The sequence below is a fragment of the Narcine bancroftii genome, chromosome 7, assembly GCF_036971445.1.
Source record: "Narcine bancroftii isolate sNarBan1 chromosome 7, sNarBan1.hap1, whole genome shotgun sequence".
Classification (NCBI taxonomy): Eukaryota; Metazoa; Chordata; class Chondrichthyes; order Torpediniformes; family Narcinidae; genus Narcine; species Narcine bancroftii.
This window is the reverse complement of record NC_091475.1, coordinates 69,836,291-69,859,232: the sequence shown is the minus strand read 5'-3', so window position 1 is coordinate 69,859,232 and position 22,942 is coordinate 69,836,291. Positions and strand designations below refer to the sequence as shown.

At 38.4% G+C, this 22,942-nt stretch overlaps 1 long non-coding RNA gene across 1 annotated transcript; it reads left to right on the top strand.

Annotated features, from left to right (window-relative positions):
- The first annotated feature begins 1,286 nt into the window (after nucleotides 1–1,286).
- LOC138739869 (uncharacterized) lies at nucleotides 1,287–18,336 on the top strand. The gene is made up of 3 exons (XR_011342502.1): nucleotides 1,287–1,620; nucleotides 7,340–7,501; nucleotides 18,092–18,336. It is a non-coding gene; the product is annotated as an uncharacterized lncRNA (long non-coding RNA).
- The last annotated feature ends 4,606 nt before the right edge of the window (nucleotides 18,337–22,942 follow it).

Sequence of the window (22,942 nt, the reverse complement as noted above, 5' to 3'; positions counted from 1 at the left end):
ATTAAACTAATGTGGCCCTAAAATGCAAAAATGTAACTGTTTTTAAAATGTTGGACAAAATGTCATCACTTTTTACAAAATGTGACTTTTGGATTTCAATGGTGAAAGGATAAAACTTTGATTGATTATCCACGCTGAAGACTGGAAGATGGAGCATGATGAGAGTGTTGATGAAGATTTGCTGATGAAATGGAACAACATTTAACTACTTTATGTTCTACACTTGATGAATATTTTATCAACATATCTAGTAAGAACAAGAGATGGGTACAAAATCCTTCCATTGTCACCACTCAACCCATCGATTTATCACCGCAAAAATATGAAAATCTAATCAATGTGACATCCAACTTTCAGTTGCAGTGAAGATTTAAAGATTTTCCCTTGACTAAGTTCTGGATTAGCCTGAGTGAAGAAGCTCCATCCTTGGCAAAATATGCTTTGCCTTGCCTATTGCCATTTTCCATGACTTACATGTTCCAGGCCGGATTTTTGTATTATACAGCAATGAAAACAAAATACAGAAACCAATTTGATGCCCATCCTGGCATGAGGATACAGCTATCTAATACTGTACCCAACATTAAAAAGATCTGTGAGGACAAGAAACAATTTAATTCATCCCATTAAATGTAAATTAGATTTCAATGTGGAGAAAGGTGAGTTTACTTAACTTTTTTTTTACTACGAGTTTAAACTGCAATTGACAATTGGGGTTCCACGATTTCCAAGTTTTGGGTAGACCTACACTGTGAGATCACCCTCATCCTTCTGACATCAAAGCATCAAATTCTAGCCTGTTCAACCTTCCCCTGTATCTTGGCCCTCAGGTCCTGGCATCATGCTTATTAATCTCTTCACAACATACAGCTTGACAACATATTTCCTATAGCATGATGTTGAAAATGAACACACTACTCTGAATGGGGGCTCACCAATATCCGATACAACTATGAAATGACCTAACTTCTCTATTCATTACTTCAACTGATGAAGGCCAATGTGCCGAATACTTTTTTTGACCATCTTGCCTAACCATGACACCACTTTCAAGGTACTGTACTCTCAGATATCTCTGCTCGACTATACTAACCGGATCCCTACCATTCACTGTATTGGTTCAACCCATGTTAGTCCTCCCAAAATGCATCACCTCACAATACATAGGATTGTTACATCAACTATTCCTTTGTCCACCTGTTACAGAGTTCTGTTTTGTGTATTGACCTATGCGTTATGTGGTTTTATGTTAAAAAGTGACAGTTTTCCCTTGAGAGCCAAGGTGAAGGCGGACTGGGCATGAGCAGATGATCTAGAAATTTCTGGACTTGGAAGACAAACCACCACTGGGTGTGGGTGTGGGTGTGAAGTGGAAGGAGGCCCAAACATTAGTCATTGTCTGGGAGGCATTTTAGAATGTTGGGCATTTTATAAGGGATGAACATTCTGAAGGCAGCCAGAAGGATCCAGACCAAGCCATTGTTCCTCTCTCTGCAAGCAACACAAGAAGACAACTTTGAATTTTGTGCTCTCTCTCTCTCACAAAGATCTTTTGGCTTGAGTTTACCAAACAAACTGAATTTTGTTTACGATCTTTGCTTCAGTTGAGATTGAAGTTTTGTAAGTCTTGTGTGTTTTGTGTTAGTTTTGAGTCTAAGATTTTTCTGTGGGCTGGTTGAAGATATAACTTAGACTTTAATTACATTTGTTATATTTCGGCTGGGGAATTTATTAGTTTTACACTGTTATAGAAATGTGTATATTAACCAGTGGGCATTGTTATAAAAGGGTTTTATTTTCAAATAAAGTTTGAAGGTGAATTTTGTTAATAAAGTATTTTTTTATCTTTACGGCTGTGGTTCTTTGTGGTTGCTGGTTTGATCTTGTAATGTAATTTGGGGGAATTATCTGGGATCAAACCAATTTGGAAGCTTTAGGGGCGATTGACTTGTGCTTAGTTATCAGTCGTCTGAGTTTGACTCAACCTCCAGCTTGAAATTAAAAATAAACAGTGAGTGTATAAATCACCAGCAGAAAAACCAGTAACTATGAATGTTGATCAGTTCAAATTAACCCTTCAGTGGTTAATTTTAAAATGGCTAAAAAGTCAGAACTGATGGTTATAGTTGGCAAGTTAAAACTTCTTACAGTAAGAACTAAGATGAAAAAAAAGGAAATTGCCTGAAAAATTGTTAAGCACTATGTAGGAAAGGGGGTATTTGAAGAAGCTGCATTAGAACAGTTTCCAAAGGAGAAAACTTCAGAGGAAGTAAAGTTGGCTTTGAGAATACTAGAGTTAGAGGAAAAAAAGAGAGGCAGAAAGGAAAGCCGAATGGGAAGCAGTAAGGCAGGCAGAAATGGAAGAAAGGGCAGCTGCAAGGGAGGAGAGAGAGAAAGAATAAAAGCATGAGCTAGAACTAGCTAAATTAAAGCTGACCATAACACAAGGAGAGGGAGAAGTCCAAAGCCCACATGTTGGTCAGGAGGAGAGGTTTCTGGTCAGTAGAAAAGTGAGGTTAGTTCCTCCATTTGAGGAAGCTGAAATAGACCAGTATTTTCAGCATTTTGAGAAAGTAGCTATAAATTTTAAATGGTCACTCCTGCTACCAAGTGTTCTTAAAGGGAAAGCCCAACAGGTGTATTCATGTCTCACTGTACAACAAGCAGCTGATTACAAATTTGTAAAGCAGGCTATACTCTGGTCTTATGAACTAGTCCCAGAGGCTTATAGACAAAAATTCAGGAGTTTTAAAAAAGCAGCAACCTAATCTTACCTGAAATTTGCTTATAGAAACGTTGTGTGTTTTGATGGGTGGTGTGCCGGAATGAGAGTAGAAAATAACTTTGATTTATTGAGGGAAATCATTCTGATTGAGGAGATTAAAAATTGTGTTCTTGACGATATTCAAGTATACTTGGCAGTGAAAAATATAAAATCTTGGCAAGAATTGGCTAAATTCACAGAGGAATATGCTTTAACCCAGAAGCCTAAGTGGACACCATGGAAAACTTTTCAAAGGAATACTGCTGATAATCCAAGTAGAGTAGAAAGAAAATCTAGAAGTGAGGTTAAAGGAAGAAAAGAAGAGAAATGGGTGATGGAAAAAAATTTGAGTGTTATTTGCCACTATTGTAAGAAGCCAGGGCACATAATAGCAAATTGTCCTGTACTGAAAAGGAAGAAAGAGAAAGGGGTGGTACCAACTGCCTGTGTTCAGAGTGAGAAAGGTATGGATATTTTTAAACCATTCATGACTGAAGCTTTCATTTCAGTTAAAGAAGGATCCAATCAGGTGCCAGTTAAAATCCTACGGGATACTGGAGCAGCCCAATCACTTGCAATAAGCAATGTTTTGAATTTTGGTGAGGAGACTGATATTGGAGATGTGAATTTAATTAAAGACATTGGTGGTGAAGCAGAGCATATACCTTTGTATGGAATAGTGATGAAATCAGACTTAGTTAATGGCCCTGTTACGATAGGGATAAGATCAAGTCTGCCGGTGAATTGAGTTTCTCTTTTGTTAGGGAATGATTTAGCAGAGGGTAAAGTCATACCTGCAGTGGAACTCACAAGTAAGCCATTGGTTTATGAGTCCAAAAAGGATTTGAAAATCTATCCTGTGTGTGCCATTACTAGAGCTGTGTCTAGAAAAAAGGTAGAGGTAGAGAAAGTCTGTGATGATCCTGTAGTGGAGGCAAGCATTGAGGACAAACCTAAGGATCCAGCTTTGCTGTTGTCAAGAGAAGAATTAATAGCTAGACAAAAGCATGATCCTGATTTTGCTGGGATAAGAGATAAGATTCTGTCTAACCAGGAAATTGAAATTGTGCCAGTAGGTTACTTGTTGAAGATGGAATATTGATGAGAAAGTGGAGACCACAAGTGATACCTGCCATTGAAAACTGGGCAGTAATAAGGCAAGTTGTAATTCCCAAAACTTACAGGAATGAAATATTAAAGTTGGCTCATAGTACACCTTTGGGAGGTCATCTTGGAGTGAAGAAGACAGTAGAAAAGATAAGGAAACAGAGTTATGGGCCACAATAAAGAAAGGATGTTGTGAACTTTTGTAGAACCTGTCACAGTTGTCAACTGGTGGGCAAGCCTAATCAAGGACCACCAGTGACACCTTTACAACCCTTCCCTGCTTTTGGGGAGCCCTTCTCAAAAGAGATAGTAGTTTGTGTTGGCCCATTACCAAAAATCAAAGCAGGAAATGAATATTTGTTAACACTCATGTGCACAGCTTTAAGGTTTCCAGAGGCTATCACTCTGAGAAACATTAAAGCAAGACGATTGTGAAGGCTATGTTAAACATTTTCACACTGTTTGGCCAACCGAGGTAAATTCAATCAGACTAAGGGAGTAATTTCATGTCTGGAATATTTCAACAGGTGGTGTATGAATTGGGAGCCCATCAAAGTGCATGGAAAATAAAAAGGATTGGGATGAAGGAATCGATTTGTTATTGTTTGCTGTTAGAAAGGCAACTCAGGAGTCTCTTAGCTTTAGTCCATTTGAGTTGGTGTTTGGTCATGAAGTCAGGGGTCCATTACTATTGTTGAAGGAACAGTGGATACATAATGATATATGTTTTCAAATTTAAAACAGATTACATCAGACTTGCGAGATGGCAAGGAAAAATTTTAAAACTGCTCAGGGAAAAATGAAAATTCGGTATGATCAAAAAGCAAACATTAGGGACATTAAATGGCAACAAAGTATTGGTTTTGTTTCCAATGCAGTCAAACCCTTTGAGAGCTCATTTCTCAGGACCATATAAGGTGAAATCAGAAATTAACCAGGTCGCCTATGTCATTGAGACACCTGATCGTCGAAGAGAGACACAGGTCTGTCACGTGAACATGCTTAAACCTTACTTTGAGAAAATGACTGAGGAGGAGACTAGGATTCCAACCAAGGTGCTAGTTATAGAGGAAAGTAAGAAGAAGATAAATTTCGTGGAAGGTCATGGAGCAGAGAAATTGATAAGCCCCAGGCTGGAAAATTCCATAATTTTGCAAAACTTAGAAACCAAGTTAATGCATTTGACTAAATCTGAAAGGGAAGAAATGAAGACATTACTTATGAAATTTAAGGATATTTTCCCAGATGTTCCAAGAAAACTACTGTGGCTTGTCATGATGTGGAGGCCAGTGACGCTAAGCCTATTAAGTAGCATCCTTACCAAGTTAATGAGGAAAAAAACCATTTGTTGGATTAAGAGGTGGATTATATGCTCAAAAATGACATCATCCAAAAATGAAGTTCAAATTGGAGTTCACCCTGTGTCCTGGTGCCTAAACCAGACGGCTCAATTAGGTTTTGTACAGGGGGGGCATGGCAAGATGGCATAGAACACAGACGTGCAATTCCACCTTCCCCCAGCTATATTTTTAAATACCCGATTTTAAAATTTATAAAAGTGGTTAAGAGTAGTATTTAGTTTTTGGAATAGTGGAGGATTGCGATGGCTACTAATACGAAAAAGTCAAAAGCTCAACTACAAAGAAATTACCTATCAAATTGAAACCATGGAGTCGTCGATGGGAGCCCCCAGGCCTCAGAGGACTCCTGCACAGCTAAGTATTATGCCGGCACCGATCATGCATCCACAAGATGGCACCGGCTTGACAACAAGCTTGGCTGGTGCTGACTCGCGTGCCCATGAAGCCGGGCGCGTGGGTGGTCCGGACGAGGGAGGAGCCCTCAAGCCCACAATGTTACCTGGTTGTCCGGGGGCATGTAGTATAGCATCAGAAGATGCACCTGCATGATTGATGGTTCTGTCGGGCATGTGTGGTGCTTTGACTGTGCATGAACTACTGGAAAAGGTGTGGGCTGTGGGGGAGCCTGAGCAGCGGTGGCCTGATGACATCAGTGCACCATCATCGGGTGTCCAGACATGCAGCTGCTGGACCCATTGTGGTTGAAGAAGAAGAGGATTTAACTTTACTGGAATGTACACAGGAAGAAATAGGAGCTGAGACTAGAGAAGGTAGGCCTCAGAGGGAGGTGATGGAATCTGGACTGGATTCTGTGTTTACTGTTTTGGAAGGGATTGCTTACTAAATGGAGAATATGTCGAAGCAGATGACTCAAGGATTTTTGGAAGTGAAAACTAAAATGAATACTATGTGTGAAGGAAGATATGACTGTAGTTAAAAGTGATGTTAATAGATGTATAAAATAATCAGTAGGCACTGTACAAGATCTTTTTTTTAAATTGAAGCAGCTTTTTTTGAATGTAAAAATCAAGTGGAACATAATAGGGAAAAAATTGAAAAAGTGGAGGATTCTTTTGTGGACTGGGGGATTCAGAAAAAGGAATTATTGAAGAAGATTGATTCATTGAAAAATCAAAGTCGGAGGAATAATGTAAAAATAATGGGTCTTCCAGAAGATATTGAAGGTTCTGACCTGATAAAATTTTTAAGAAATGGATCCCTGAGGTGTTGGGAAAGGTGTTTTTTTCCAGAAGGTCTGGAGTTGGATCGAGCACATAGAGCATTAAGGATGAAGCCATTTCCAGGACAGTCACCACAGATGGCTTTAATTTGTTGTTTGAAATACCAAGATAGAGAAGTTATATTACAACTGGCGGTGGAGAAGGCCCGACAAAGTCAATCTCCAATGATGACTCAAAATAATAGAGTATTCTTTTAGGCGGATTTGAGTCAAGAAATTATTGGACGACGTCGGGAATTTAATTTAGCTAAAGAAGAATTGTGGAGGAAGGGTTATAAATTTTCTTTTCGTTATCCTGTGGTGTTGAAAGTTTTTTTATGGATATTTTCAATCCCAATTTTTTTGAAAATGATCATGATGCATTAATTTTTGCCAATTCATTGCCAGATTTGTGAGGGAATGGTCGGTCTTCATCATTGTCCCCTAAAAGAAGGGCAAATGGAAATGGGAAGAATGGGAAGCATGGAAAGAATCAAAAGAAAGAAGAGCTGACACAAAGTCTTCTTGATATTGAAAACCCGGAACAATCAATGGGGCTGGAATCTCTGGGCTGAATATACTTACTATATTTGATTGTATTTAATTAAATAATGTATATACGTCTGGCTGGGGAGGGTGGATGGCACTGAAATCTTTGATAGTCATCTGCCGCTAGCGGGCTTTACCACACCAATATTTTTAGGATGTTACTACCTTTGGATGGTTTTGTTTGGGGTGATTTCTCTTTATTTTTTTAAATTTGACATTTTATAGGGGGAGGGTTTATGATTTTAAGGATTTATAAGGGGAGTGATATTTTGTAGTGTGTGAATATATTATTAGTTTGTAGGAATGTCTAATTTGAAATTTGCAACCTTTCATGTTCAGGGGTCGAATAATCCATTTAATCAGAACCGAGTATTGGCCTAAATAAAAAAAATGAAAGTTGACATTGAATTTTTGCAAGAAACATATTTGACTGAAAAAGAACATTTGAAATTGAAGAGAGATTGGGTTGGACGTGTGTTTTCTTCTTCTTTTAATTCTAAGGTGAGAGGTGTAGCGATTTTAATTCATAAGAGTTTGCCATTTGAATTGGAATCATTGGAAGGAAATGCTGGGAGAGTTTTGAACTGTAAAATTTTTGCTGAATATTGAACTTTGCTTAATGTTTATGCACCTAATATAGTGGTTTATTTCAGAAGCTTTTTTGTTGTTAAATCAAGCTAATGAAAATACTCTAGCCAGGGAAGATTTTAATTGTGTTTTGGATCCTTTATTGGATAGAAACCCGAAAAGTATAAGGAAATCAAAGATGGTGATACAAATTGGGCTTTGACAAAAGATTTAAATTTGGTGGATATTTGGAGAAGAGTTAATCCTACGGAGAAAGACTTCTCTTTTTATTCATCTCAACATGATTCATTTTCTAGAATAGATTTTTTTTGGTATTGGCACAATTACAGGGTAGAGTATTACAGGCTGAATATAAAAGTAGGGTTATATCGGATCATTCTTTATTGCTCTTTTCTTGTGTAAGCTTGGAAGTGGTACATTCGTCTTAAAGATGGAGGTTTAATACAATATTATTGGGAAAAAAAACAGAGTTTGTTACTTTTGTTAAAGAACAGATTATTTTGTTTTTGGCTGAGTATGTTAATTCTGCAGATAGTCATTTTGTACTATGGGATGCTTTGAAAGCTTATTTGAGAGGGCAGATTATTAGTTATACTATGAAAGTTAAGGAACAATATATGGCAGAAAGTTTAGAGTTGGAGAAACAAATTGTTGAGTTAGAGAAAGATTTTCAGAAAGATGTAACAGAAGATTAAAAAAGGCTGCTTTAGCAAATTTGAAACTATGTTATAATACATTACAAACTTATCAATTTGAGCATTTAATTAATTGATCTAAACATTGTTATTATGAATTGGGTGAGAGGTCACATAAAGTACTTGCTTGGCAATTAAAATCGGAGCATGTATTGTGGGCTATTAATGCTGTTAAAAAGAATTGAATAGTTACTGATAAACCTCAGGAAATTAATGACCAGTTTTATTCATTTTATCAAAAATTATATACTTCTGAGGGGAAGCAGGACAATGGTTTTATTTAATCTTATTTATCCAAATTAATGTTACCAGTATTAGGGGCAAACATGGTGACAAAGACTGATGTGTTCCCTATTCCCAGAATAGATGATTGTATAGATAAGGTGTGGGAGGTTAAGTTTCTTACAAAGATTGATCTCTTGAAAGGAGTGTGTTCCTTTGACAGAGAAAGGCAGGGAGATTTCCGCATTTGTTACACCTTCGGAATTGTATGAGTATAATGATATGCCTTTCGGGATGAAAAATGCACCTGGCACATTTCAGAGAATGATTAATGCAGTAATTCAGGGTTTAGAGCACACAGGAGCCTATATCGATGATTTAGTAATTAGTTCGGATACATTGGAAGAACACATGCTTGAATTAGAGCAGTTATTTCAAAGACTTATGGAAGCACACCTCACAGTGAATTTGCATGAGTGAGTTTGGACATGCCACTGTAATTTATCTGGGTTAAGTGGTAGGACAGGGACAGGTGGCACCAATTGGAGTGAAAGTATTGGCTATCACTGTGTTCCCTATCCCTATCCCTATATTTGGCAGTAATAAGAATGCTCTTTGGAGATTTCTAGGTATGATTGCATACTATTGTAGATTTTGTAAAATCTTTGCAGAAATTTCACTCCCATTAACAAAACTACTTGGAAAGAAAGAAAAATTTATCTGGTCAGATGCATGCCAGGAAACATTTCTGAAGTTAAAGGCCATTTTATGCCATCAGCCTGTACTTGTGTCCCCTAACTTTGAAAAGCCATTCTCTTTTGCCGTGGACACCAGTGATGAAGTGGTTGGTGCTGTACTGTTACAGAAGAAGGATGGTGATGGAGTAGAACATCCTATTTCGTACTTCTCGAAAAAGTTTAATGACCATCAACGAAATTATTCAACCATTGAGAAGGAGTTATTAGCACTTGTTTTAGCGTTGCAACGTTTTGATGTGTATATTTGTACTGCTCAAAAACCATTAATAATATATACTGATCATAATCCATTAGTTTTTCTGTCCAAAATGAAAAATAAGAACAGACGGTTATTGAACTGGAGCTTAATGTTACAAGAGTATGATTTAATTATTACACACATAAAGGGGATGGATAACGTAATAGCAGATTGTTTGTCAAGATGTTAATCTGGGTGGATATGAATCTCTTCTTTGGCTTGGCTTCGCGGACAAAGATTTATGGAGGGGGTAAAAAGTCCACGTCAGCTGCAGGCTCGTTTGTGGCTGACAAGTCCGATGCGGGACAGGCAGACACGATTGCAGCGGTTGCAAGGGAAAATTGGTTGGTTGGGGTTGGGTGTTGGGTTTTTCCTCCTTTGCCTTTTGTCAGTGAGGTGGGCTCTGCGGTCTTCTTCAAAGGAGGTTGCTGCCCGCCAAACTGTGAGGCGCCAAGATGCACGGTTTGAGGCGTTATCAGCCCACTGGCGGTGGTCAATGTGGCAGGCACCAAGAGATTTCTTTAGGCAGTCCTTGTACCTTTTCTTTGGTGCACCTCTGTCACGGTGGCCAGTGGAGAGCTCGCCATATAACACGATCTTGGGAAGGCGATGGTCCTCCATTCTGGAGACGTGACCCATCCAGCGCAGCTGGATCTTCAGCAGCGTGGACTCGATGCTGTCGACCTCTGCCATCTCGAGTACTTCGACGTTAGGGGTGTAAGCGCTCCAATGGATGTTGAGGATGGTGCGGAGACAACGCTGGTGGAAGCGTTCTAGTAGCCGTAGGTGGTGCCGGTAGAGGACCCATGATTCGGAGCCGAACAGGAGTGTGGGTATGACAACGGCTCTGTATACGCTTATCTTTGTGAGGTTTTTCAGTTGGTTGTTTTTCCAGACTCTTTTGTGTAGTCTTCCAATATGAATCTAATCACATACTTAATGGAGTGTTTATTTTATTTTATTTATGTAATGCTTCCATAAATTGTTAAAAATTTGTTCTTGTGGACCAAGTTTTTTTTAGCAGGGAAGGTGTTACAGAGTTCTGTGTTGTGTATTGATGTGTGTTGTGTGGTTTAGTGTTGAAAAGTGACGTTTGCCTTTAAGAGCCACGGTGAAGGTGGACTTCTGAGAGGGTGGGAGACGGACTGGGCATCTGCAGAAAATGATCTAAAAATTTCTGGACTTGGAAGACAAACCACCACTGGGCGGTGCTGTGGAGTGGAAGAAAGCCCAGAGTATGAGTCATTGTCTGGAAGACAGTTCAGAATGTTGGGCATTTTTAAAAGGGATGAACATTCTGAAAGTAGCCAGAAGGATCTGGACCAAGCCAGTTGTTCCTCTCTCTGCAAGCAACACAAGGAGACCACTTCAAATTTGTGCTCTCTCTCTCAAAGATCTTTTGGCTTCAGTTTACCAAAAACAAACTGAATTTTGTTTATGATCTTTGTTTTGATTGAGATTAAAATTTTGTGAGTCTTATGTCTTTTGTGTTAGTTTTGTGTCTATTTTTTTCTGTAGGGTGGTTGGAAATATAACTTAGACTTTAATTACATATGTTATATTTAGGCTGGGGAATTTATTAGTTTTACACTGTTATAGGAATTTGCATAGTAACCAGTGGGCATTGTTATAAAAGGGGGGATTTTTAATTAACGTTAGAAGGTGAATTTTGTTAATAAAGTAATTGTTCATCTTTACCCCTGTGTGATATGCCTTCTCTGTGGTTGCTGGTTTGATCTTGTAACACACCTGCCCAGCCGATCAAGAACCTCAAGAATGTTATATTCAAGATTAAATTTATTGTCATGTAATAAAGAAAGTCCAATATTACATGCAATTTGATTTCTTCTGCGGTAGGGCAGAGAGATTCGCCATCGGCACAAATTGCCTGAAGCCCTTCCCACTAGACTCAAGCCACTCTCCAGCAGGCCCTGTCTGGTGTGAGCCCCTCTACCACAGTCACCAGCAGCCCATGGCCTGCATGGGTTCCTCACCTCCAGTCACCAGCAGCCAGCCACGTGTGTGTTTCTTCAACAGCAGAGCCCCTCACTGTGTTGCTGCCATGATCAAAGGAGATGTCCTTTGCTTCTCCACGGGGTGGGGGGGGTGGTCTCTCCATTTTCTGATGCCCTGTGCCAGTCCCCTGCTTTCCCCGAGTCTGCAACCCCTCACGGCTGCTGCATAGGCACCACCATCATGACTGTAGGCCACATGACTGTGCTCGCAGAATTTCTAATAAAGTCACCATTAGCTCTATTTATAACTGTTTAAAGCCAGCGCAGTGCTGACGTCAGTCGGACGGGGTTGGTGGACCCTGTGGGAGTGCTATATCTCCATTTCCTGCTCTCCCCAGGTCCGCAACACCTGCTGTTACAACAGCTCCGGCAGTGCTACTTAAACAGAATTTTAAGACTCCTGTTGCCATATTTGGCAACCCTTATTACTCTGTACCACACCAGACAGTTTAGTGAATTCTGCAAACTTTTGAATCACATAGTGTACATTTCCATCAAAATCATTGCTATAGATGGCAAACTACAATGAGCCCTCAATCATTTGCATAAAGATTCTGACCTACTCTTATGTCAGGTTGCTGTTCATTGACTCTAGTTTGGCAGCCAGTACTGCGATTCCCTCATAGGTGATCACCAAACTTTGCCAGCTTGGTATCAGCTCATCACTCTGCAATTGGGCCTCAGACTTTCTGACCCCAATCTGGTAAGCTAGAGTCCAGGCTCTCAGTGCCTTTGCAAAAGCTTTGAAGAATGCCTATAAGGACTTCACAAGTAGGTGTTAATTGGACAGGCTGTGGAGTAATGGATTATTGTTTTGTAAAACAACAAATGAACGAACTCAAAAGATTCGGTTTGGTGCTGCAGTCTGAATGCAGTTTGCTTTTCTAAGAGGGTCATGTTGTCTTTTTCTGAGAGAGTAAGAGAGAGGGAGAGTAAGAGAGAGAGAGAGAGAGAGAGAGAGAGAGAGAGAGAGAATTCAGTTCTACAGTTCTACAGTCAGCAACAGCTGCTAAGACTGGAACATGACAAGCTGGCAAGCTTGTGGAAAACCCTGTTTGGAAGATGGGTTGTGAGTGCTTAGTTCAGCCTGGTCAAAGCCCTTGTGGTCCATACAAGAGGAGATGACTGGGTGTATAATATTTCACTTGAAATAAGAGGAACAAAAAGAACTCAGTGATGACCTGAAAGAAAGAGGTTATCGTCTGGAAAACCCTGATGGGGCAAGTTTCTTCAGCAGTACACTGAAGTGGCTGATCAGAAGGGATCAGTTGTGGGTGTCCAACGAGCAACAAATCTCTCTCTGACAACTGACAAGAACCTTCCTGAGCGTAAACCATTTACCTTTCAAGTACCAAAGCCTGGTGAAATTCTGTGCACAGTATAATAATTGCCTGCAGCCAGTGAACTTGGAGAAGTGAGAAGTGAGATTGGCCTGTGAATCAAATAACTTTTCAGAACTTATATACCCATTACATACATGTGTGCTTAGAATTAGTTAATAGTAATAAGTTAAAGTTTGATCCTGTTTTTATGTTTAAAGATAATTAAAAGCAACTTTTGTTTAAGTAACTATTTGTCGATGAATTTCTATTGGTGCTGGGTTTTGGGGTCCTCTGGGCTCATAACAGTATGAAACTCACATTTCCACATGTTGGTAGAGGAACAGTTGGCTAAACATTTATTTTTTTAACTTAAATAATGTTATCATTGTATCTGAAGTGTATTATACATCAAACCCCACAAATTGCTTAATACGAGCAGATTTGTTATTATGGACCAAGATTTTTTGGCAAATAAGGGCCTATCACAATGCTCACTTCCATTGTTAAATGATCATATGGGTTCCATTACCTGATATTTTTAATGAGCCTTTTACAAACATTCATCATTTTAATTGATTAAAAGATTGTTTCAAAAATTGCTCCAGCTTCTGTGAAATTGTATTCGGCCTCTTTCATTACTTGGGTACAAATTTGGGGATAATTTTCTAATTTTGACTTTCTGGCACAGAGTATTGCACGCAAGGAACACACATTTGAATACTGGGCACAGGGCATTACAGGCCTATTGTCTATTGAACAATCAAACCAGTTCCTTATTCATTCAATTACACATCAGATGGATGGACTATTGCATTGGTTAATGTGTCATCTATAGTCCAAGGATCAATATGACATCATTTGGGAAATTTACAAAGACTACAAGGTACACACAGTGAACATCTTTGTAAAAGATTGTGGGCAAAGCAGCTCATAGCATCCAAGTAAATGCAGCATGGCAGAGCTGATCACAAGAATGAACAACTCCCATTAACCACTAATGTTATTTAAAAGAACATCAGCTACTTCCAGGTTAATTTACTGGATGGTTCCTTCTCATATTGGAGGCCTGTGACTGGTGGTGTGCCTGCAGTTTGTTGTATATATCAATGATCAGGATGATAATGTGGTAAATTGGATCAACAAGTTTGTTGTTTACACAAACATCAGAGGGGTTGTGGAAAGTGAGGAAGATTTTCAAAGCTTGAAGAGGGAACTGGACCAACTGAGAGAATGGCCCAGTAAATGGCAAATGGAGGTTAATGCAGAGAAGTGTGAAGTGTTGCCATTTGGAAGGGCAAACCAAGGTAGGACATACATGGCAAATGGTTGGCCACTGAGTAGTGTGGAGGAGCAGAGGGATCTGGGAATACAGAACCATTGTTCCCTAAAGATGACGTTGTGGGTGGACAGGGTTGTAAAGAAAGCTTTTGGCATCTTTGCCTTTATAAATCAAAGCATTGAGTATCAAGGTTGGGATGTTATGTCAAAGTTCTTTAAGACATTGGTGAGTCCAAATTTAGAACATTTTGTGCAGTTGTAGGTGCCTAATTACAGGAAAGATATCAATAAGATTGAAAAAGTGCAGAAAAAAATTACTAGGATGTTTCTGGTTCTTCAGGAGTTGAGTTTCAGGGAAAGGTTAAACATGTTAGGACTTTATTCCTTGGAACAAAGAAGAATGAGAGGAGATTTGATAGAAGTTTACAAGATTATGAAGGAGATAGACAGAGTGGATGTGAATAGGCTTTTTCTACTTAGGTTGAGGGAGATAAATATGAGAGGACATAATTTTAAGCTGAAAGGGGAAAGTTTTAGGGGTAACATTAGGGGGAAATTCTTCACTCAGAGAGTGGTGGGAGTGTGGAATGAGATGCCATCTGATATGGTGAATGCGGGCTTGATTGTAGTGTTTTAAGAATAAATTGGATGGGTACATGGATGGGAGAGGTCTGGAGGGTTGTGGAATGGGAGCAGGTCAGTGGGACTAGCAAGATGATGATCGGCACAGACTAGGGGGACCGAATGACCTGGTTTCTGTGCTGTAACATCCTATGGTTCTATGCTGCATTTTGTCTTTATGTACAATTTTGTAATACTTGATTATTTCTAGGTCTAATTTATCTTATGAAGTTTGGCAGGGAGTGGTGTGGCTGGTGCTAAGGGACATTTTTCTGGTCAAGTGTCTGTACTTCAGACCATTAATAGGCCATCCTTTTGGATTAGAGAATGACCAAGAGGATAAGAGAGGGTAAACAAAGTAAGGTAGTATGCTAGAAAAGGGAATGACATTTAGCATGGTGTTCAGAGTGCAGTTCTCCCATCTGAAGAACAGTGCCAAACTTAATCAGCAGGTCCTCACTGAAATTCATTATCATCCACTGCCACATTAACATCCTCATGACAAGGTAATGGCTGCGTTACAAATGCCTGTTCATGTGATTGTAATGATAAACTTCTAAACTTTCCAGAATGGAGTTGGAGAATTTCTTTTCAAATTTTGCAATTTGTTGCTCACCGTTGCATCATGGAGGCCATTAAGAAACTTTACTTGGAGAGAGAATTGCATTTTCTTTACTTTTGCCAGAGATGGACAGGGAGGAGTGGACATAGAAATGCTTGGGCTTAATCTAGGCAACCTCCAGCTGCCTGCAACTTGTTTAGTCGATACCAGAAATGAAATTTGCGCCATATTTATAAACAAATTGATAAGATTGCAAAGTATTATATTTCAATTTCAGCCTAGATAATTCTATTTTCTGATCTTCTGTAGCATCTTTCTGAAATTCCTTTTCTAACTCATCAATCTGTTTCTCTAATTCAAGATTCTGATTTAATCGATTCTTTTTTATTTTAGAAGTATAACTAATTATTTGTCCTCTCAAATAGGCTTTTATAGCATCCCATAATACAAACTTACTTTGAACAGAATATTTTTCTTTAAAAAAAATTTAATTTGTTTTTTTCAAAAAATCAATAAATTCCATATTTTTAACAACATTGTATTAAATCTCCAACAATAAGCTATTTGAGTTTTCTCAGAAGTTTCATATGTAAAATATAACAGAGAATGATCTGAAATCACCCTGCTTTTATATTCCGCTTGTTGTATTTTCCCTTGTAAATGTGCCGATACTAAAAAGAAGTCAATCCTTGAAAATGATTCATATCTAGATAAATAAAAGGAAAAATCTTTCTCTGTCGGATTAAGATGTATCCAAATATCTACTAAATTAAGATCTTACATCAATGCTTGGACCTGAATTGCCATCTTGGATTTTTTAACTTTCTTCAGAGATTTATCTAATAAAGGTTCCAAAACACGATTAAAAACACCACCGACTAAAATATTATCATTAGCCGCACCCAAACATAAAAATGCATCTGAAATAAATATTTCATCATCTGCATTTGGGGCATAAATATTAAGTAAAGTCTAAAATACACTAAAAATCTTACAATTCAGTTTAAGAATACATCCTGCCTTTTCCTCCATTGATTGTAATTCAAAAGATAAATTTTTATGTATCAAAATTGCTACATCTTTAGACCTAGAATTAAATGAAGAAGAATATACATGCCCATCCCAGTCCCTTTTTAATTTCACGCTTTCCTTCAAATTCAAATAAGTTTCTTGTAAAAAGGCAATATCTTTCTTAATATATGCCAAGACTCGCTTATGCTTAATTGGACTATTTAATTCTCAAACATTAAAAGTAGCAAACCTCAACTTTGACATATTTACTATTATTACTAAATACCAATAATATCTTTATATACAAACTCAAATCAACGTATATAGGCCCTCCAATAGAAAAAAAATCACAAAAACTAAAAAAAATGAAAATAAAAATAATAAAGAAAATTCCCTCCCCCCAAAAAAACTACCAAAAGGTAGTAATCCCCTAAACAAAATTTGGGTGTGGGTCACCCACCAGTGGCTGATGACTAGCAAAGAACTTAGCGCAAATCTCTCCCTCCCCAACCAAACAGTCAATAACATCAAAATATCATAATTACAAAAAAAACAAATAAGAAAATTCTTCTTTTCATCCAGAAGATTCCAATCTCGAAGATTGCATTTCAGAAGGAGGTAGACTCCTTCCATTCCTGTTTTTCCCATTTCTGCCATTTCTTCCATTTCCAGAGCAACCAGATTTTTCTTTAGGAGATAATTGTGGACTACGTCTTTGTCCTCTTATATCTGGCAATGAATCAGCAAAAATCATTGCTTCATGATCAGTTTCAAAAAACCGAAATTGATAGTCTCCATAAAACACCTTCAACACTGCAGGGTAACAAAAAGTAGACTTATAACTTTTACGCCACAAAACTTCTTTAACTGGCTTGAATCGACGTCAATGTTGAATGACCTCTTGACTCAAATCAGGATAAAGAAAAGACTCTGCTATTCTGAATCAATAATGGGGTTTGTCGTTGTCTCGCATTTTGTACTGCAAGTCAAAGTATTGCTTCTCTGTCCAAATAACTCAAACATTGAATTATTACCGGTCTCGGTGGTTGACCAGCTGAGGGTATTCTTCTTAAAGCTCTATGGGCTCTTTCCAGTACCAATCCCCCAAAGAAAAATTCTTGCCCTAATATTTGCGGAATTCAGTCTTTAAAGAAACGAAGAGGATCTTGTCCTTCTATACCTTCTGGCAAAGCAACAATTTTCACATTACTCCTTCTGCTTTGATTCTCCAAGTAATCTATTTTTTTTTCTAGCTCCTTCTCACATTCTCCTAGTTCTATAATTGATTTTTCCACCTTCAACACTTTTTCTGTGTTAGAAGTCACTTGTTGTTTACAGTCCAAAAAAGCAGTCTGAAATTTTTAAAATTCTTCATAAGATGCATCCACACGTGTCTTAGCCATATTTAATTCTGAACTTATACCAGCGTTCATTTGAACCATTTCATTCATTTGAGATGTCAACAAAGGCTGTATCAAGTCGTCTAGGCCCCAAATCTTCAACACTTCGAAAATGTAACTTCTTCTGAACTTGAGGTTTAATCTTATTAAACCATTAGTGGCCATAATATTTTCTTAATACTTTAAACTAAAATTTAAAAAGTTTAAACTTGAAAACAAAGGGTTAAGAAACGAGTATTTAAAAGTCTGGCGAGAGAGGTCAAGATTGCACATCTAGACTCTACGCCATCTTGCCACGCCCCCACACTGTGCACTACTGATGAACTATAATATAAGAAGGGGAGTCCATGGATTATCTATAATTTATTTTTCTCGTTTCAGCATTCCATCACTGATTTAGAAGCAATCATTAACTACGGGCTTGTCAACAAACCAAATATTATCAACATTTTAAGGACTTTGGCATGAATCAAAGATGAGCACATCCGTGTGTGGCATTCGTTGATTTCAAGAAAGCAGCAGGTTTGGATGCAAAACATAAAAGAGCTTCAAAAACGTAGAAATGCAAAGTGTTTTCCCCAATTTAAGCCCGCATAATTTGATAATAAAAGAAAACGGTTACTTTATTTGAACACTATGATCATTGATGTCCCTGGGTAAAATAATGGAACCCAGGAGTTATGAGGTTGTATCATCTCAAGAAGCAAAGTTGTTTTTCATATTGATCTAATACATAGTCAAATTATGAAGTCCCTGTTCCTAAAATTACTTCTGGGGGAAAATTGACTTATTGGAAGTTAATGATTTAACTTCATGTTAATACATTTTTTTGAATACTGGAACATTTATAGCAAATGGTCAATTGGAAAAATCCCAATATTGCTCATTTCGTCAGTAGGGTCACTGTTTAAAGTGTGGATCAGCCATTTAAGACACAGTCAAAAAGAAAAAATTTCTTCAATGAGATGCAATCCTTAGAACTTGCTTCGCAAAGGAACTATGTAAGCAGATACTTTATGATGTCAAGATAATTAGATCCATATTTCAAAATCAAGGGAGTGAAAGATCACCTGACAGACAAGTTCAATTTACCTGGGAGATCAGACATTTATTGGTGGAGCATGCTTGAGTGACCAACCTTTGCTCCTAATTTCTATATCCGTGTGTGCATTTGAAATAGAATTGATGAGAAATAGCTGCAAAACTAAAAGGATGAAGATTGAGATGAGCAAAAAAAACCCCAGAAGGATCATGAATCTTGAAAGCAGAAATTTTCATTCCTACTTCATAGATTTAGTTCAGACCATGATGGACAAATTCCCATCCCTCTATCCACTTGGGACAGAAGTCATGTATTTTTGAATTGTATATGGATAATGGAGGAATTCCTTCAAAAATATTTTATGCAGTCCTGCTGTTAATAGAGTAGGATATTTAATAAAAATTTTATTAGCTGTTATTGATAAAGTTTATTAAAAGTGCACTCGGTGAGTAATGAATGAGTAATTGGCTTGAGCAGCAAATGAATGTCAAATTTGCCAGTGGGAATGAAGTGGGGTCAGGTCAAAACTGTGGGAATCAAGGCAGTCGAACCATTTGAATTGGTGTTAGTGAGGTAGAGGCAGTAACAGTTCTCTAATTCTGCCGCAGATGATTTTAAGCAAGATAAACTAACAGCTGCTTGCATTCTTCTTTCACGCCCATTCGAACAAGAAATCCAAAATCCTTTTTATAATTCTGTTTTCGATTCAAATTGCTTGACCTCCCGTGGTATTTCTCCATTCATTATAGGTTTTATTTTAACCCATAGACCCATTAAATGCAATACCTTCACTGAGATTGACTGGATTTGAAGCCTATTGGTCTTGATTATTACCTGCAGCAAAGGGCTGTAAAAATAAGGTACAAAGAAAAGAACTCAAATCTTCGCAAATGGCAGTAATCCTAATCCTAGTGAGGGTGTCAAGGGACATGGCTGGAAATTGGAACGAGGTATGACCATAGTGTAGAGTCATTGAACAGACTCAATGGGCCTAGTGGCTGGCTTCTCTTCCTTTATCTTGTGATCTTAAAATCCTTCTTTACACCTCAGAGACTTGGGCACCGGACAGCAAGTGCCTCAAGGCACTGGAGAGATATCTCCATTGCTGCCCATGTCAATCCTCTGAATCCACCGGAAGGATAAGGAGACCAATGGCAGGGTCCTCTCTCAGGCTAGGATCCCCGAGCATTGAGACCATAGTTGCATTCATTTGCCTCCATTGGGATTGGCAGACATTTTTACATGCCCATCATGAGAATTCCAAAATGGACATTTCCATTCTGCTTTGCCACAGATGTACAGAGAAGAAAGTTGAAGGATGACAGAAAATTTCCCTTGAAACATGTAATATCATAACATACTGTATTGATTCTTAAAAATGGGAAAGGATGAGTCCATGGGACTGGTGCCTGCAAAAGTCCAACGTAATGTCAAGAGTGCACAATCTCACAAATCACCCTCCACTCACCCTGATCCATCTCTTACTCCCAAATTGGCTTCATCACTCATCTCAGAAGTCACAAAGCTAGAGCAGTATCAAGTCAACCTTGATCCTAGGACTGTCTGAGAATAATAATACAAACGACAGTGAACAAAGCATTTTTAACAGCAAACTCTGTTGTCATTTTTAAACCAAATGCTGATTTATACTGACTTCCAGTCAGACAATGTTCAGGATTAAGATTCCTGCTCTCTGATTATTGGCCTCGAATCTTTGGCACAGTTAGCGTAGTGGTTAGCGCAACGTTGTTACAGCAGCAGCAATCGAGACCTGGGTTCAAACCCCGCGCTGCCCATAAGGAATTGGTACGTTCTCCCTGTGGGTTTTCCCCAGGCCTCCGGTCTCCTTCCACTGTTCAAAATATACTGGAGCTAAAGGTCAATTTAACGTGTAATTGGGCAGCACTAGCTCGTGGAGCAAAAGAACCTGTTACTGTGTTAAATTAAAAAACCTGATCCTTGGAATGCTTCCCATGATCTGCGTCATCTCTCTACCCCGCTCTCTGCATTTAAGACATTCCTTAAACACTATCTCCCACACTGAGCCTCCATAGTATGTCCTTATCAGTTTATGCTCAATAATGATTCTGTGAAGCATCTGGAATATTTTCAAGTAAAGTTCATGTTTATTGTCACATGCACGGAGACACAGTGAGGGAGTTTGTTTTGCAAGCAATTCAGCTGGTAACCCCTCCGATACAGCAAGTACAGAAGTTCAGAGATCAGTTTGCTCGGAACAAAGGCAACACAAAGAAAGGGTCCTTGAACCTGGTTGCATTTGATCGGACACTCATTAAACTACTTCCTGATTGCAAGAGAGTGAAAAGAGTGTGGTCTGATTGGATGAGTCTTTTAATATATTTGCTGTTTGAAGTATAGATGGAGTTGATTGAGGGAATGAGGCGTCTGGGGGACGGACTGACAATTTGCTGTTGTTCCTTACAGTTTTGGAGCCATTCCTGTACCACACAGTGATGCTATTTTAAATGCACTGGAATAGAAATTCAATTGCATGACATTTTTTTTAATTAAAAAAGTAAATGAAAGCTGATTTTTGTTTCTAGAGTACAATGTAATAATAGTGGTTTTCGGGCTGCATCTCATCACTCAGGAAATTGCATCAGAAATGTTCTGTCACAAAATATGCCTGTGCAGCTCTGTAACGTTCACACAGTGTCAACATTTCTCATGTAATGTTGTTTTCATATGTTACTGTTAGTATGCAGGGTGTATCTTCCACTAATGGGCTTCACTAGTCATCCAGTCAGATTTTTGTAGTGCTGTTTTCCCAATGGCTCATGATTAAAGCCAGCCACGAAACAAATGATTCTGACTTCAGGGCTAAAGGTACAGTCAGAAAACTCTCCCCACCATTAAGAGGATGATTAGGTTATGTGACCCTGAAGCTTGAAAGCTAATAGTGATGCTATTGTTACGAGCCCAGAGGACCCCAAAACCCAGCAGCAATACAAATTCACCAAGACAAATGGTTACTTCAATAAAAGTTGCTTTTAATTTTCTTTAAACATAAAAACTTATTACTATTAACTTAACTTAACCCACCCTCTATTTCTAAGCGCATGTGTATGTAATGTGTGTGTAAGTTCAAAAAAGTTATTTGATTCACAGTCCAATCTCACTTCTCACTCCTCCAAGTTCACCAGTTCAGGCAATCTTTATACTGTGCACAGCATTTAACATTTATGAATTTTCACCAAGCTCTTGTGCTTAAATGGTTACCACTCAAGAAGGTTCTTGTTGGTTTCAGAGAGAGATTTTTTGCTCATTGAGCACACACAAACAAATTTCTTCCGATCAGTTCTTCAGTATCTTGCTGAAGAAACTTGCCCCTTCTGGGTTTTCCAAATGATAACTCTGTGCAGGTCACCACAGAGTTCCTTTTGTTTCCCTTATTTAAGGTGAAACACTCTAGCCAGTCATTTCCTCTTGTAAGGACAACAAGGGTTTTTAAAAAGGCTGAACTCAGAACTCATAACCCATCTCCAAAATAGTGTTTCAAACAAGCTTCCAAAAGCTACTGCAGAAGTCTTCTCTCTCTCTCCCTCTCTCTCACTCTTTCTTTTCAGAGAAGAATCCTGTTTGTTCTTTTTCTCTCTCTCTGTTTACAAAACCACATGACCCCTCTTAGAACAGCAAACTGCAACCAGACAGATTGCCGGCATCGGAATCAGTTTCTGCCTGGCCATCTGTTGCTTTCTAAACAATAATCTATTTACTCCACATCATCAGTCCAATTAACACCTACTTGAGATGTCCTCATAGGCATTCTTCAATGTTTCTGTAAAGTCACTGTGGACATGATGTCCCTCCTTATGCATAGCTTTTGCATTTTAAATGACATGTCTTTTGTGAAATGTAATTGTCTGTGGTGACCTACCCTAACCCCCCCACAATCTATCTCTTTTAAAATATACTAATATATAATATAAAATATAATATACCTCATCACACTATTATTAAACTTTCTTCTTTGTACATCAATAAGTATTCTAGGTATGTTAGCCATATTAGAACTAGAGAACATTACAGCCCAGAAAAAGGCCTTTTTTGCTTTCCAGTCTGTACTGAAGTATTTTTCTACCTAGTCCCACTGATGTGTACCCCTTCCATATCTCTCCATACACCTCCCATCCAAATTTTTATTCAACATCAAAATTGAGCCCAAATTC